A 17476-nucleotide genomic window follows, 5' to 3' on the forward strand; every position below is an offset into this window, starting at 1 on the left:
TTCGAGCAATTCCATTCGGGCTCAAATCTGCCCCAAGAGTGTTCACAAAGATCATGGCTGTATTGGCAGCATACCTAAGAAAGTTAATGATTCAGATATTCATGTATCTAGACGTTTGGCTGATCAGCAATTCAGACAGAACAGCTCTTGTAAAGCAAATGCATTTTGTACTCAGTCTAGTACAAGATTTGGGACTTCTGATAAATCAGAAAAAGGCAAACTTAATACCAACCCAACATATAGAATACTTGGGAGCCCTTTTCAATCTAGAGAAAGGGATAGTAACACCAATAGTGACAAGATTTAAAAGTATTTTGGAAATAATACATGCATTACTAAACATTCAACAGATCCAAGCAGTAGTAATTTTTAAATTACTAGGTCTGATGGCTTCATGCATTTACCTTATACCCATGGGCAGATTACACATGAGGCCAATCCAACTTTATTTGTTAGCACTATGGAGGCCAAACATCCAGCCATTGAATCAGTTCATTCCTGTACGAATGAGCTTGACAGTACATTTAAAATGGTGGACAAATCGGACAAATATTTTCAAAGGAATGCCGTTACAGGAGCCGACAATTCAGTTGACTTTGATCACAGACCCTTCAGAACTAGGATGGGGAGCTCATCTAGAAACTTGGCAGACATCAGAAATATGGCCAAAGTCTTACCAACTAAAACATATAAATTGGTTGGAATTGAAGGCTGTACAGTTAGCTCTTGTAGACGCTGTACAGATAGTGAAAGACAAGAATATTTTGATAAGGTCGGACAATACAACAGTAATAAGTTATATCAACAAGCAGGGCGGAACCCATTCGCCAGAACTGTGTTACCTAACTTGGGACCTTTACCAATGGTGTATTCAGAACAATGTAACTATTCGTGCAGTTCACATTCCGGGAAAAATCTTTTCAAGATGACAGAGTGGACACTAAACACTATGATAGTAAATATGATATTAAGTAAATAATGATATCTAAGTATATATCTGTTTGCAACAGCTCAAAACAAAAAGTTAGCAGTTTATTGCTCTCCGGTCCCAGACATAGCAGCATTTCAAGTAGATGCTCTAACTGTAAATTGGAGCAGCATGTATGCATATGCATTTCCTCCTTCAATCCTTGTTCCTCGGATATTACAAAAGATTCGAGAAGAAAAGACAGTTGTTCTTCTAATAGCACCAATATGGCCAAGACAATCTTGGTATCCTCAGATGTTGGATCTACTGATAGATATTCCAATAAAACTACCTCTTTTTTCCCAGATCTGCTTTCACAAATTCACAATCGAATATAAATATTTCATCAGAGTCCTGAAACATTGAATCTTGTGGCATGGAAATTATCAAATTGCGCCATAAGTCAAAAGGGTTTTCTGAAAAAACTGCAGAAATATGGCAAATGCCAGAAAAACATCTACTCAAACAGTGTATGATGCAAGACTCAGAATATATGACAGTTGGTGTAAAGAACACAATATCAATTCCACTTCTTCAACTATACCAGAAGTAAAATATTTAGCTCACCTGGCCCGAAGGGCCAAGTGAGCTTATCTCATCACTTGGCGTCCGTCGTCCGTCGTCGTCGTCGTTAACTTTTTACATTTTGAACTTCTTCTAGAGAACCACTGAATGGAATGAAACCAAACATGGCATGAATGTTTCTTATGAGGTGCTGACCAAGTGTTGTTACTTTGAAGCCGATCCACCATCCAAGATGGCCACAAGCGAGTGACTTAGTTTAACATAGGACCCTATTAGAAATATTTACAAATGTCTTCTTTTAGAGAACCACTGAATGGAATGAAACCAAACATGGCATGAATGTTCCTCAGGAGGTGCTGACCAAGTGTTGTTATTTTGAAGCCGATCCATCATCCAAGATGGCCGCCTGCGGGGGACTTAGTTTAACAAAGGACCCTATGGGAAATACATACAAATGTCTTCTTTTAGAGAACCACTGAATGGAATGAAACCAAACATGGCATGAATGTTCCTTATGAGGTGCTGACCAAGCTTTTTTTACTTTGCAGCCGATCCATCATCCAAGATGGCTGCCAGCGGGGGACTTATTTTAACATCGGACCCTAAGGGAAATACATACAAATGTCTTCTTTTAGAAAACCATTGAATGGAATGAAACCAAACATGGCATGAATATTCCTTATGAGGTGCTGACTAAGTGTTGTTACTTTGAAGCGGATCCATAATCCAAGATGGCCGCCTACGGGGGACTTAGTTTAACATAGGACCCTATGCGAAATATTTACAAATGTCTTCTTTTAGAGAACCACTGAATGGAATGAAACCAAAAATGGCATGAATGTTTCTTTTGAGGTGCTGACCAAGTGTTGGTACTTTGAAGCCGATGCATAATCAAAGTTGGCCGCCTACGGGGGACTTAGTTTAACATAGGACCCTATGGGAAATACATACAAATGTCTTCTTTTAGAGAACCACTGAATGGAATGAAACCAAACATGGCATGAATGTTCCTTATGAGGTGCTGACCTAGCTTTTTTACTTTGAAGCCGATCCATCATCCAAGATGGCCGCCAGCGGGGGACTTATTTTAACATAGGACCCTACGGGAAATACATACAAATGTCTTCTTTTAGAAAACCATTGAATGGAATGAAACCAAACAAGGCATGAATATTCCTTATGAGGTGCTGACCAAGTGTTGTTACTTTGAAGCGGATCCATAATCCAAGATGGCCGCCTACGGGGGACTTAGTTTAACATAGGACCCTATGCGAAATATTTACAAATGTCTTCTTTTAGAGAACCACTGAATGGAATGAAACCAAAAATGGCATGAATGTTCCTTTTGAGGTGCTGACCAAGTGTTGGTACTTTGAAGCCGATCCATCATCCAAGATGGCTGCCCATGGGGGACTTAGTTTAACATAGGACCCTATGCGAAATACATACAAATGTCTTCTTTTAGAGAACCACTGTATGGATTGAAACCAAACATGGCATGAATTTCCATATGAGGTGCTGACCAAGTGTATTTACTTTGAAGCTGATTCATCATACAAGATGGCCGCCTGCGGGGGACTTAGTTTAAGATAGGACCCTATGCGAAATATATATAAATGTTTTCTTTTAGAGAACCACTGAATGGAATGAAACCAAACATGGCATGAATGTTCCTTATGAAAAGCTGACCCAGTGTTGGTACTTTGAAGCCGATCCATCATCCAAGATGGCCACCAGCTGGGGACAGTGTTTAACAAAGGACCCTACGGACAATACATACAAATGTCTTTTTTTAGAGAACCACTGAATGGATTAAAACCAATCATGGCATGAATGTTCCTTATGAGGTGCTGACTAAGTGTTGTTACTTTGAAGCTGATCCTTTATCCATGATGGCCGCCAGCGGGGGGACTTCCTTTAACATAAGACCATATTGGAAATACATACAAATGCTTCTTCCAGAGGTGCACTGAATGGAATGAAACCAAACATGGCGTAAATGTTTCTTATGAGGTGCTGATGAAGTGTTGCTACTTTGTTGCTGATTTACTGTTCAAGATGGCCACCAGGATTTTTTATTAACTTACAGGGCCAATATTAAACCAAATTTGGCCTCACTCATTATTAGGGTATCTGTTATGATTTTAATTTTTTTTAACATGATTTCCAAAACCAAAGTAGAATCAGGTGAGCGACACAGGCTCTTGAGAGCCTCTAGTTTTTATATCTTTCTACTGTAAGAAAATACAAACCACAGACTATAACAGGTTTCAAGTCAGCCATAGCATTGATTCATAATAATGGATTAGAAATTTCTGAGTTATCTTCATTGATTAAAGGATTATTTAATATGAATCCACCAATTCGTCAATTGACCCCAAATTGGAATTTACCTTTAGTTTTATTGATGCTAACAAAACATCCTTTTGAACCTTTAGATTCAGTTGAATTAAAGTTTTTTACATTCAAAACAGCTTTTCTAGTAGCTATTGCATCAGCCAGTAGAGTTAGTGAAATTCATAGCTTATCATTAGATGATGGACATTTTAGATTTGAAAAAAATAGAATTAAACTATAAACAAATATGCAGTTTCTTGCAAAAACACAGACTTTGAATAGGCCTTGGGAGCCATTATTCCTTCCTTCATTTAATTCTTATGCAACTGATTCTGAGGCTTTGAAACTACGCCCTTGTCGTGCATTAAGGATTTACATAAATAGAACAAAATCTATAAGGAAATCAAACAGACTGTATAAATCATCATAAAGAAGCTTCAAAAGATTCTATTGTTAGATGGATTGTTAATACAGTGCGATATGCTTATGAAAATGCAGATAAAGACACTTTAAAAACAGTAAGAGCACATGATACAAGAAGACTCTCTACTTCATGTTCTTTATTTTGTGGTGTATCAGCTGAAGAAATTTTAAAAGCAGCTCACTGGACATCTGAAACTACTTTCACTTCATTCTATCTGAAGAATGTTCCAGACCACCAGTCCATTTTTGCCAAGTCAGCAATTTTAGATTTTTTCAAGAGAGGAAGACAGAAATAGGTGAATATAATTTTGTATTCCTTATTTAATTCCTTTCCCACCTCCTTTAGTAGGGCTGCAAATTCTTTTGCAGTTAGTTAAGGAGGCAGGTAAGTGGAAATATTTAAGTGAACTAGAATTTTTGTGGGTAAAATCCTTGTTCATGAAATATTTACACTTACCTGCCTCACCCGCCCTCCTCCCCTCTCGAGGACTTACTTAATATTGGTCTCGAGAAACTGAAGATTTACGCAAGGGAGGTATTACCGTATTTATAATCAAAAACTCGACGAACGTATGGGGAAGTAGAGGGAAATTGCAATTAGTTAAGCAGGCAGGTAAGTGTAAATATTTCATGAACAAGGATTATACCCACAAAAATCCTATTTTTCCCAATTTCATTGAAACCCCAGAGATTCTTGTTGGAAAAATCTTTTCAGCAAAAATGCAAAGAGGAGGGTTCAAATGAATTTTCATGGTGCTCTTGTAAAGTTTTATCAATACATAAATTAAATGGTAAAAAACAGAATATCTTGTAAATTATGACATCGATGAAAACGATGAATGGCAGTTTCCTTTGTTGGTTGACATGTCAAATGGTGACTTGATTATAGGTGATTTGTAGATTAATTGTTTTATCTGTGTATCTTTAACATATTCTGTTATTGCATTTGTTTGTTTTCATCTGTCTGTCTAATACTGCTTATTATCATGAAATAAAGTAAAATTAGACTATTAAATTGATTTTAATTCTCTTTTTTCATGTTTACCAATTCTGATGATGACTTTTAAAAGAATAAGATTATAATAAAAAACTAGGAAACAAACACCATTGATTGAAATTCAGACAACACAAACAGCAAACTATAATGACCAAGACCATTTCAAATAAAACCAAGGAATAAAAAGACACCAACAAAATCTTGACAAATATGAATTCTTTTGAGACCGGATATCAAATAATGTGCTGGGATGAGTAAGCTTTCCTGCTATGTCGACAGCTCTCTTGTTGATTGTATACTAAACATTTGTAAGTTCAGATTGTAATTTAATTGTTGTGATGGGTAATCAACATTTTCAATAAGGAATGCAGCTTATAACATTTGTCCGTGGCAACAAATTTTGAGTACCGAATTCAGCTGAAAAATTACAGAAACTACTATAAAAGGGGACTAAATTACCAAATATTCATGCAATATCTGGTTAAAAGAGGCAAAACAATGTATAAACAATTTAATTTATCATTTGCAACCATTTACACTCATTTAGAATAACTTAAAAATGAATTAAAACCATAATATCATGTTATTCCAGAAACGGTGGCCATCTTGGTTTTTTTTGTTTTATTATTACTACAAATTGTGTGGATTGTCAATACCTTTCAGAAAATATGTAGTTTATATACTCTTCTATTGGTATTTCAATAGATATTTTATAATAGCCTCCCAAATTTGTCAATATTTTCAGCAATTTGGTACCGCCTATGTATATAGTTCTATATGAGATATTGGTTACAATTTTCTGGTAATTTTTATACGACCACAAAAAATTTTGCGGTCGTATATTGGTATCACGTCGTCGTCGTCGTCGTCGTCGTCCGAAGACATTTGGTTTCCGCACAATAACTTTAGTATTAGTAAAGGGAAATCTATGAAATTTAAACATAAGGTTTATAACCACAAAAGGAAGGTTGGGATTGATTTTGGGGGTTATGGTCCCAACAGTTTAGGAATTAGGTGCCATAAAGGGGCCCAAATAAGCATTTTTCTAGTTTCATGACAATAACTTGTGGAACAGTGTATGGATCTCTCCGAAATTATACCACAAGTTTCCATACCACAAAGGGATGGTTAGGATTGGCTTTGGGGGGTTATGGCTCAAACCGTTTAGGAATTAGGGGCAAAAAAGTGGGAAAAACAAGGGTGTCCTTGTTAATGGACAATTACTTAAGTACAAATTACAGTGTAAGGGAGGTAATTCAAACACAACTTTATATTACCTTCCTTACACTGTTTTTAAATTATGTATTTAAAGAAATGTTGTATTGTCTTGAGGTGATTATATTAGGTGTCAATTCATTTTTAGAAGTTACTATTTTAATAATTTTAAAAATGCTGATTTAGGTAAATTAATGTTAGCTATGATTATGTATGTCATTTTCTATTTTATGACTTTAATGATGTATTTATATGGGTTATTATGGTTGCAAACTCCATTGGAAATTTGAATTGAGATTATGACCATGTCTTGAGAGAAAGATTTTTTTAAATATTTCCTTCAAGTAAAGTTTTTCTTGATTTCATTTCCTAGTTCCTTCAAAATATGCAATAAAATTATACATATAGTAGCATCATTTTTTTCCACCTGAAACCCCTATTAATAAAGTATGGGGAAAATCTGGTTTCAGAAAAAAAATTTTTGTCATCTGCTTGACCACAATATTTTTTTTCATCAAATTGGGGATCAGTATATTTTTTTAGGAAAAAACAATAACCCCCCTTGAAGTTTAATGGTCGTTCCCTTATCAAAATTCTCACGGGACTAGATACACTGATGAATTTCAGAGGCCTCGGTGGCCGAGTGGTCTAAGTAGTTACTACTGTAATCACTAGCCAGTCAACACTGAGGTTGTGATTTCGAACCCCGCTCGTGCGGGTGCACTCAACTCCAATCTTAATTGACTAGGATTGTCAGTTTTCCTATCGAAGGTCGGTGGTTTTCTCCGGGCGCTCCGGCTTCCTCCACCAATAAAAACTGGCCGCCACGAAATAGCCCAAAAGCGGTGCTTAAAAATGGCGTTAAAACACCAAAAATCAAAAATCAAATCACTGATGAATTTCAACGTCTATGTTTAACTGTAAATATTTTAAAGTTACATGTATAGTATTGTGTGATTTTATTTGGGTTATGGTTTAAATGAGGATTTCCTCGATCTCCTATATTGGAGGTGAAGATTAATTACAGATACAAATACAGTTACAGAGAGAGGCATCAGTCAGTGTACAGGCATCAGCATCAGGGGCGGATCCAGCCATTTTTAAAAGGGGGTTCATAACCCAGGATAAGAGGGGGGTCGAATTATATTTCCCCATTCAAATGCATTGATCGTCAAAAAAAAGGGGGTCCAATATTTAAAATATGACCAATGATTATAAACAGAGACATATATTTATACTGTGTATATATAGATATAAGAAGATGTGGTATGAGTGCCAATGAGACAACTCTCCATCCAAGTCAAAATTTATAAAAGTAAACCATTATAGGTCAAAGTACGGTCTTCAACACGGAGCCTTGGCTCACACCGAACAGCAAAAATTACTAGTGTAAAAGCATTCAAACGGGAAAACCAACGGTCTAATCTATATAAAAAACGAGAAACGAGAAACATTTATGAACCACATCAACAAACGACAACTACTGAACATCAGATTCCTGACTTCGGACAGGTGCAAACAATTGAAGCGGGTTTAAACGTTTTAATGGTACCAAACCTTCACCCTTTTTCTGAAACAATAGTGTAACATCACAACATAGAAAGACACACTATAAAATATCAACTGAAATGGCTTAACTCAATCAAAGGACATATTAACACAAGTGAACATACACTGAACAAATAAATTTGACCTATGTTACAATGTGAATACAAAATAAAATAAACTAAGGGAATATATGTCTCTGATATAAGCACTTAATCAATATCGATCATCACTCATAATTCATAAATTTATATACAACTTCTCTTAAGTTTTTAACCTGATTTTCGAAGGAAATATCGGTTATTGATTTGGGGATGTACGGCGGGCGGGCGGGCGGACGGGTGGCTGCCAAACAGTGGCTCTTCAATAACATGAAATGCTGTAATGATTTTTTTTCATATTTAGATATGTTGTTTCTGGTGACTAAATGAAGGTCTAGTTCAGTTTTCACGATTTTAGTATTTCTCCTGTTTGAGTTATCGCCATTTTTAATATCCAAAAATGGTATTTTTAAATATTTTTATATATGAATTGAAATCGTTTGGTGCACATATATTTTAATTGATTTAATATTTAAATTAATATAACAATTGACCATTAATAATGTAAGATTCTCAATAGCATATTCATATATGATACAGTTATCAAACGTAAATGCATTTTAATATAGGATGTCATTAAAAAGTAGGGTCATTTTTATATAAAATCTCGCAAAAATTTGACCAATATATTTGGCACATCCCCTTATACCTAAAAATAGGAAGTAACCCCCGTGATCTACACGTACTGTTAATAATGGTTAGGGACTTATCATTTTTTACCTGAGAGGGGGAGGGGGGTCCCGTCAAAATGTAGGGGGTCAAGTTTTTTTTCTGTAAGTGGAAAAGGGGGGTTCAATTTTTTTTTAGTAAGTCAAAGTTGGTATAATTTTTTTGGCACATGGAAATGATGAGTTTACATACTTCAAGGGGGATCAAATAGTTTTAGTTAAGAAGAGCATTACAACAGTCAAATGAAAATATATTTTTACCACCATTGAACAAATTTATTTCATTACCATATATATCATCTTCGCTAGCCAAGGGTTACGATCCATTTCCCTCCTCTCCACCCTTGGCAGATTGAGATAGAATTTCGGAGACACAAGATAATGATTTTCATTGGTTGCAGTCGAAACTCGCTGCATCCAATCAAAAAGCGCCTATAACATGATCACGTGTAAATGTAGAAAGTGTATGTAAACAATTGCCACGTGCTTATTGTGCAACAAGACTTTACATCCCTGAACATACGACTATATTTAGTGACAATTTGTTTTTTAATCAACAAATAGAAGTTCCTGTGTATGTTTCTTGCACAAATGCATGAATGTCAACGTATATTTTCGTTTCCTGCTTTACCAAGTGTGTAGAATATAGACGCTACCGTGTTTTTACCTCCAAATTGAAGAGTTCAAGTGCTACCATTGGTCAAGAATAATGTATTCGGAATGGGCGTAACTTTAATCTACCGATAGATGGCGCAACATTGTTATTACAAATGTTGGCTTAATCTGCCAAGGGTGGAGAGGAGGGAAGTGGATCGTAACCCTTGGCTAGTGAAGATGCATATATATGTATAATAATGTATTTACTGTATATGTAACTGATAAAATCAAGTTCACTGATCACACATCAACATAACTTTCAGGACCTAAAAGCTTAAAAGACCTGACTTGACATATAAATATTACCAGGTGGTAAGCAATAAAACCTATATGGGGATGGGAGGAGCTTGTTGTTATCAACATCATATTTATAAATATACACATCATCTGTTTACAATAATAACACATGGTTGTATCTGAATGATAATTTTTATGTATCTTTGTAACAGAGGTGTACATTTGTAAGTATAGTTAAAATTCCACTGAATGATGAAAATTAAAATGTATGAAAAAATTTACAGTAAATACCTAAATCATAATTTAAAAAAATAGAAATGCAAAAAAATTACAGAAACTTTTATACACAGTATTAAATTTCTTGTGCTGTGATTATTAAATTACAAAAACAAATGTCTTGAAAACTGCAGAAAAATGAATTTTATTTGAAATATCACATTTAAAACACTTTTTTTGTTCTACTGTCTACGATTTCTTTTTGAGTAAATACTTTTCATAAATCTTGACCAAATATGTAGCTCTTTTGTAGTTCTTCTTCCCTTTTTTACTCCTTGGCATCCTGTGATTTTGTTTAATTGACACTGAAGTAAAGTCTCTATCAACATTTTCATTCCAGTGAAGTACACTAAGGTTGGCTCGGGCATTGTATTGGTTATCACCGAACGCAATTCTTTTGTTTTGATAAATATTTGTTACATTGTTAAAACTTTCAACATAAAATGTATCCCTTCCAAGAACATAATCCTTTGCATATTTGTATACAGTTGCATTAAGTATAACACTTAAAAGAAGTTTTTCAGCAACTGGAGAGGTTATAACAATTCGTGACGGTTCATATTTGGCATCAACCTTACACCGGGCACTCTCATGGCAGTCAGTGTGAATATTCTTATAGTGATCAAGGATATTTGATAAACTCTTCTGCAGTTTCTTTTCATCTTGGTTGCAGTTCTGGATAGCCCAATGCATGTGGGTAGCCACAGGTTCAACCTTGTCCGATAACTGGATTGACCATGTTTTTCCCTCAGAAGATTTAGATCCAGTTGACACCTTCTTTAATGCTGATTTTACAGACTTAACACAATGCCAAACATCGTTCTGATTGATTGCTTCTGTATTTTCCCTTACATATTTGTTTATTGACAAATTCCTGTCATGGCAATGAACATTCACTGTTACATCGTTTTCATGTAAATAGTTTAAGATCTTCTCTGTCCCAAGTCTTTCATGTCTTTGAGATACAGGGTCCATTGTTTTCGTAACATGTTCACAACTAATAACTTTATGAGTTTTTATTCCAATGCAAACAACGCTTGTATTTTTTGCATTCTTACGCCAGCCGTGTCTTGCATCTGACATAATGTCTATCTTGCTATCAAGTTCTCCATAAGATGCTATCTTTTGTAAAAGTGCTATGTCAGTTGAATATTTATACTCCTCTTGTATGTATTGACTGTGAACGTTGAAAAATGATGTACGATTTTCATCACTTATAACCCTTATTCCTGATCCTTGTGCAAATCTCTTGTAGACTGCAGGCAATATTCCACTACATGTAATCCCATGATTCACTCTACTGTTCACTAAGTAATCCTTTGTTGGCAAATAAGGAGAGGAGGACCAAGAAAATACATGAGGTGTCTCTTTATCGTTACATTTTAGGCTTGTTTTGCAAACATGTCCTTTTTTCAACATTTTTTGTAGGTTTAAGTTTTTCTTTACAACATCTTGCATGCCAATCAACAACCGATATAAGCCTCTTAACTGAATCTTCTGCAGTCAGAAAAATATGTTGGTTTGTGTCTACTTTCTTTGATCTGATATATGTGGATGGACAGGGTTCCTCTTGAAACTCTTTTGACGGGGTGTTATTGGTATCATTCTCTTCATTCCATTTTTGCAGTAAAGCTTCAATAACCTGCAGGTTTCCCATAGGTTTGTTGTTTTTTTTTTTGTCAATTCTTGTCTAATTGAAGCAAATTTTCCAAAAATTTCATCCTTCTTTTCTTCAGTACCTGACACTTCAATCCGAAAACACGGAGTTCTTTTTCTATTATTTTTTTCTCACCTTCTGACATTTTCAACAAAGATCATTTACAACAATTACTATACGAAATACTATTAGAAAGACTGATGGTTATTTTATCTGAAATATGGATCAATCTATTTAATTTAAGAAAGGTATATAAGTACTCAAGTCAAATATATATGTAATATATTTTGTTAATTATTTTTGAAAAATTTAGGAGGTAAACCTTTATGAGCTTTGAAAAAAATAGAATTTTGCTGTTTTGTTTTTAACATTAATCTTTATCATTCTTAAAAAATTTCTCACACCCCTATACTAGTGTGTCAGTTACATTTCTAGTACTTGCAGATATGTCCATTCCCGCCAAATATTAATGATATGCAAACAACATGTGTAAAATATCACTGTCATAGGACATTTTTGAGGTCTTACTTGGGATAAAGAAAATTAAAATTTAAAGATTTGTTTGCCACAAATATATCTGATATATTTTTTTTATTGTTGATTATTATAATATTAAAAAGAATGTATATCAACATTTCCAAGTACTTTTATTAAATCTCTTCAAACCGAAATCCTCATTGTGCCTTGGGTTGCAGATATTCTAGATTTTGGAAGTTCATTTTCATCTTATAAAACATGGAGGGAAACAATGAATGTAGTAATGTCACTTCTGTGTTGTCACTTGAAGTTACACAAGAGCAGAAAGATGCAATATATCACTTTTTTGCTCATAATGATTGGGATTTTAAAGAGGCTAATTCTGACAAGAATAAGGTGAACAATTCTGAAAGTAATGAACATTCAGAAAATTATAACCCCTATTCCTGATCCTTGTGCAAATCTCTTGTAGACTGCAGGCAATATTCCACTACATGTAATCCCATGATTCACTCAACTGTTCACTAAGTAATCCTTTGTTGGCAAATAAGGAGAGGAGGACCAAGAAAATACATGAGGTGTCTCTTTATCGTTACATTTTAGGCTTGTTTTGCAAACATGTCCTTTTTTCAACATTTTTGTAGGTTTAAGTTTTTCTTTACAACATCTTGCATGCCAATCAACAACCGATATAAGCCTCTTAAATGAATCTTCTGCAGTCAGAAAAATATGTTGGTTTGTGTCTACTTTCTTTGATCTGATATATGTGGATGGACAGGGTTCCTCTTGAAACTCTTTTGACGGGGTGTTATTGGTATCATTCTCTTCTTTCCATTTTTGCAGTAAAGCTTCAATAACCTGCAGGTTTCCCATAGGTTTGTTGTTTTTTTTTAGTCAATTCTTGTCTAATTGAAGCAAATTTTCCAAAAATTTCATCCTTCTTTTCCTCAGTACCAGACACTTCAATCCGAAAACACGGAGTTCTTTTTCTATATTTTTTTCTCACTTTCTGACATTTTCAACAAAGATCATTTACAACAATAACTATACGAAATACTATAAGAAAGACTGATGGTTATTTTATCTGAAATATGGATCAATCTATTTAATTTAAGAAAGGTATATAAGTACTCAAGTCAAATATATATGTAATATATTTTGTTAATTATTTTTGATAAATTTAGGAGATAAACCTTTATGAGCTTTGGAAAAAAAAAGAATTTTGCTGTTTTTCATTTTAACATTAATCTTTATCATTCTTAAAAAATTTCTCACACCCCTATACTAATGTTTCAGTTACATTTCTAGTACTTGCAGATATGTCCATTTCCGCCAAATTTCAATGATATGCAAACAACATGTGTAAAATATCACTGTCATAGGACATTTTTGAGGTCTTACTTGGGATAAAGAAAATTAAAATTTAAAGATTTGTTTGCCACAAATATATCTGATATATTTTTTTTTATTGTTGATTATTAGTATACCAAAAAGAATGTATATCAACATTTCCAAGTACTTTTATTAAATCTCTTCAAACCGAAATCCTCATTGTGCCTTGGGTTGCAGATAACACATTCTAGATTTTGGAAGTTCATTTTCATCTTATAAAACATGGAGGGAAACAATGAATGTAGTAATGTCACTTCTGTGTTATCACTTGAAGTTACACAAGAGCAGAGAGATGCAATATATCATTTTTTTTGCTCATAATGATTGGGATTTTAAAGAGGCTAATTCTGACAAGAATAAGGTGAACAATTCTGAAAGTAATGAACATTCAGAAAATTATCACATTGAACATGACCAACCCAGCAAACACACAACATTTTAAAAACATTTTTTAAATGTCATATGGACGTCTCTCACAAAATATTTCAATAAGATATCATTTAAACATAAAAAAAAAATGTTTATTTTATTGTTTTTGAAATGTTTTATTTCTAACATATAAGTAAAATGTTTTTACAACATTAACAAAATATTATTTGCTAATATCTTTTATTCATGTTCTCAAACATTGTTCTAAAATATCCCGTAGATATTTTATAATATAAAAAAAATAATATTTTCTTCAATTGGTATTTTATATTTTAACAACATTTAGAGTAAATATTTTCCAAATATCCAAAAAAACATTCTGCAAAAAAATGTTTTACAGAAAATATAGTTTTGCTATTTGCATAAAATGTTTTACATAAAACATCTGAAAAATATCAGCTAAATGTTTTCTATAAAATATTCTGACATACACATTGCTTAATAGTCTTACTGATATTTTATTCAACATTTTACGGATATTAAAATAACATTTTATTTAAACTTTATTCAAAACCCTACAAACAACGTTTTGTGGAATTAGCTCGTTTTTTTTCAGGATAAGATATAGTACTACATTTCATCAATATCATGAGAAGCAAGATACTATGGTTGAAATCCTTAATTGATATCTTGAAGATCCTTGAAGTCAGATTTTATTCCTTCTTATATTAAAATTCAAAAGAGTCAACATGAAATTAAGCAATAATGTATTAATAAACAATCACCGTTCTTTAATGTTTATTCATTTCGTTCGTGTATATTTTAGAAATTAAGAAATGAAAACTGTAACTGTACTAAGTTCAATTTTCGTATCGTTTATATGCCTTACGGAAAACCGACCTTTTCAGGAATCGACTTTTGTTTTATCACCGGAAATGATTTTGAAATTTGAATTTCGAAACGAAGACAGGATATCAACAAAGAGAGCCAAGAAAATTGTTTGTTACGCGATATATACTCACTTGGTAAGAATGATTAATCTGTTAAGATGAAACTTGTGCATTCATTTTGTGTGTTCAATCATAATCGGAACCAAATTACATCTGTTTTTTGGAGGTGCGAATCAAGGTTTTGAAAAAAAGGGGCCCCTGGCCAAGGCAAGCAAACGTTTGGAGTGATACTTGTAAATAGTCTATACATTTATCTTATAAGTAGCTCCATAAGGGGGTCGGGGCCCCTAAATCCGCCACTGTTCAAGCATCTACGTACACCAATTATGAATTTGTTCATTGATATAATAAAATTACAAGGATATGTTGCTTGTGTGTTTGATTGCCAATACACCTTATCGCTATTTGTCGGCCATTACTGGCCATGGACATCACAAAAGTTCCCGTAAAATGTTGACGTCATATAAGAAAATATTTGACACCACAATTGAAAGTAATACACCTTAATGCTATTTGTCCGCCATTACTGGACATCACACAACTGTCACAAGTTCCCTAAAATTTTGACATCATCATAAAAAATATCTAATGCCACAATGGAAAAGTGATTGTTGTTTAACGTCAAAAGTTCAAGCAGGATAGATTCTCGGGTCAAGCGGGAATAGCGATAAGGTGTATTATTGTATGACGTATGCTGACGTAAAAAGTTCAAGTGGGACAGATTTCCAAATACTGAAATAGCGATAAGGTGTATGAGACAGCTATCCACCAGAATTTAAATGACTTGGATAAAAGAAATTATAGGTCACTGTACGGCTTTCAAAACTGAGAAAACCAATGCCATATAGTCCACTTTGAAGCCTTGACAAACAAATGTTAAATTTTTCTCAACACAATTGAAACAAAACAACTAACTGCCTACATTAAATACATACATGTATTATGAAAAAGAAATTTGACAGACTTAAACCAACAACAAATTTTGCAATAAGCATGACTCAATACCTTGTTTCCGAGGCACACAAACAAGTTACAATAACACTAATATAAGCACCATTTGAATATGGAGATTTTTTTTTCTAGTAAAATCAGTGTATGTATGTATTTGCAAATAGTAAATTAAATTTCCCTTAACAGCTTAATGAACATTACAAAGACTTTGTAAGACTTCAGCACAAGCAAGATAATATAAACTGTTGCTTAAAATTATATTTATTGCTTCATACACACAATGTACATACAATGTATCTTTTATTTTTTAACAGGAGCTAAAAGAAAAGCCACAAAGGACAAGTTCAATATGCAGGTTTACAATTTGGAAGTGGCGCAGGTTCTTTGAAATGTCTACAACCTTTCAGGAGAATTTTTTTTTGAAGTAAGATTTTCATACAGAATTACTGTTATTCCATATTTAATTCAAATATTTAGCATAAACAATGCATTATATTCAAGATTAAGGGCATATAATACAGAAAAGATATCTGGATATTTGAATAAATTATTTTTTTTGTGACAAAATAGAAACAAGTTGTTTATTTAAATCAATCTTTTAGTCCAACAGTGTGCTTTCATAAACATATTTGCTTTCCTTTGAAGTATTTCAAATACATATAAACAACTCATTTAATGACATCTGTGTGTTTCTCGGAAGTTAAGTTATATTATTATCATCATTGCATAAACAATGCGTAACACTTCGATAAGTTATTATGTGCCTATAGTATACTTCTAGGACTGTATCATATGCCCTTAGATACAAATGACAAGTTGTAAACTATGTCACTCTACAGAGTTTAACACTTAAAAAGGACAATAAGATGTTTAATGACATTATGTAGCAGGGCTTTTAAAGGCCCTTACATGATACAATGCATTTAATGAAAACTAAAAAAAAAAACAAGAAAAACAACAGCCTGATTTATACAAAACAATAAAAGAAAAAAAATATGATAGACAACAATCAACGAGTATACGAAATAAGACTCTGGACTGGACACATATCTAGTCTAAAGTTTTTTATGTGTTTTTTTTTAATAACTAAATGAAGTTCAGCGTGGCATATTGCTCTCTCTTAACACGGTCAGCCATTTATCGTCCCCTTCCGACAGACTATCATCGTTATTTGTTTCAAAACTTTAAAGGGGAGGGGATGTATATCCTTCAGGCAACATGAATCGTTCTATAATAAAGGAATGTGCAAGAAGTTCATATATGAATGTAAGATTAATTTTTTTTTCAGAAGCATGGCACAGCAAGAAAAAGATATAAGACACTACAAGACATTCCAAGTGATTTTGAATTAGACAATTGATTGACTTTTCAATGTATTCTTAAATAAATCAAATAGTTGATGTAAAATGGTGTTTTGTTCTCATCTGTTCAGCCAATTATCAATGATTATTGACTTAAGATGTAACCCTATTATATTGATTGATTGTTAGTTGCTTAACGTCCAGTGGCAAATATTTCATGCATATTCAGGACGAGAACAAATTAACAGTAAATACAATAGCCTAAGGTAGGTTCTGTAATGTAGGTCGTCCCGGAAGAAGGTCGGGGAAATTTAGACTGCCACTGGAAAATGAGGGTAAATTGGATAGGGACAGCAATTTTGCCTTGCAACAGGTCACCTACGGACCCCTCAAAGAGTTGTTGCAAGGGTTCTTAACGTGCAGAGAGCGTG

General features: G+C 33.6%; 1 long non-coding RNA gene across 1 annotated transcript; it reads left to right on the plus strand.

The window, feature by feature from the left end:
* The first annotated feature begins 14545 nt into the window (after positions 1-14545).
* LOC127724617 (uncharacterized) lies at positions 14546-17151 on the plus strand. The gene is made up of 3 exons (XR_007992606.1): positions 14546-14868; positions 16059-16168; positions 17033-17151. It is a non-coding gene; the product is annotated as an uncharacterized LOC127724617 (long non-coding RNA).
* Positions 17152-17476: the final 325 nt, after the last annotated feature.

The sequence above is a fragment of the Mytilus californianus genome, unplaced genomic scaffold (genome assembly GCF_021869535.1).
Source record: "Mytilus californianus isolate M0D057914Y unplaced genomic scaffold, xbMytCali1.0.p SCAF_14, whole genome shotgun sequence".
NCBI lineage: Eukaryota > Metazoa > Mollusca > Bivalvia > Mytilida > Mytilidae > Mytilus > Mytilus californianus.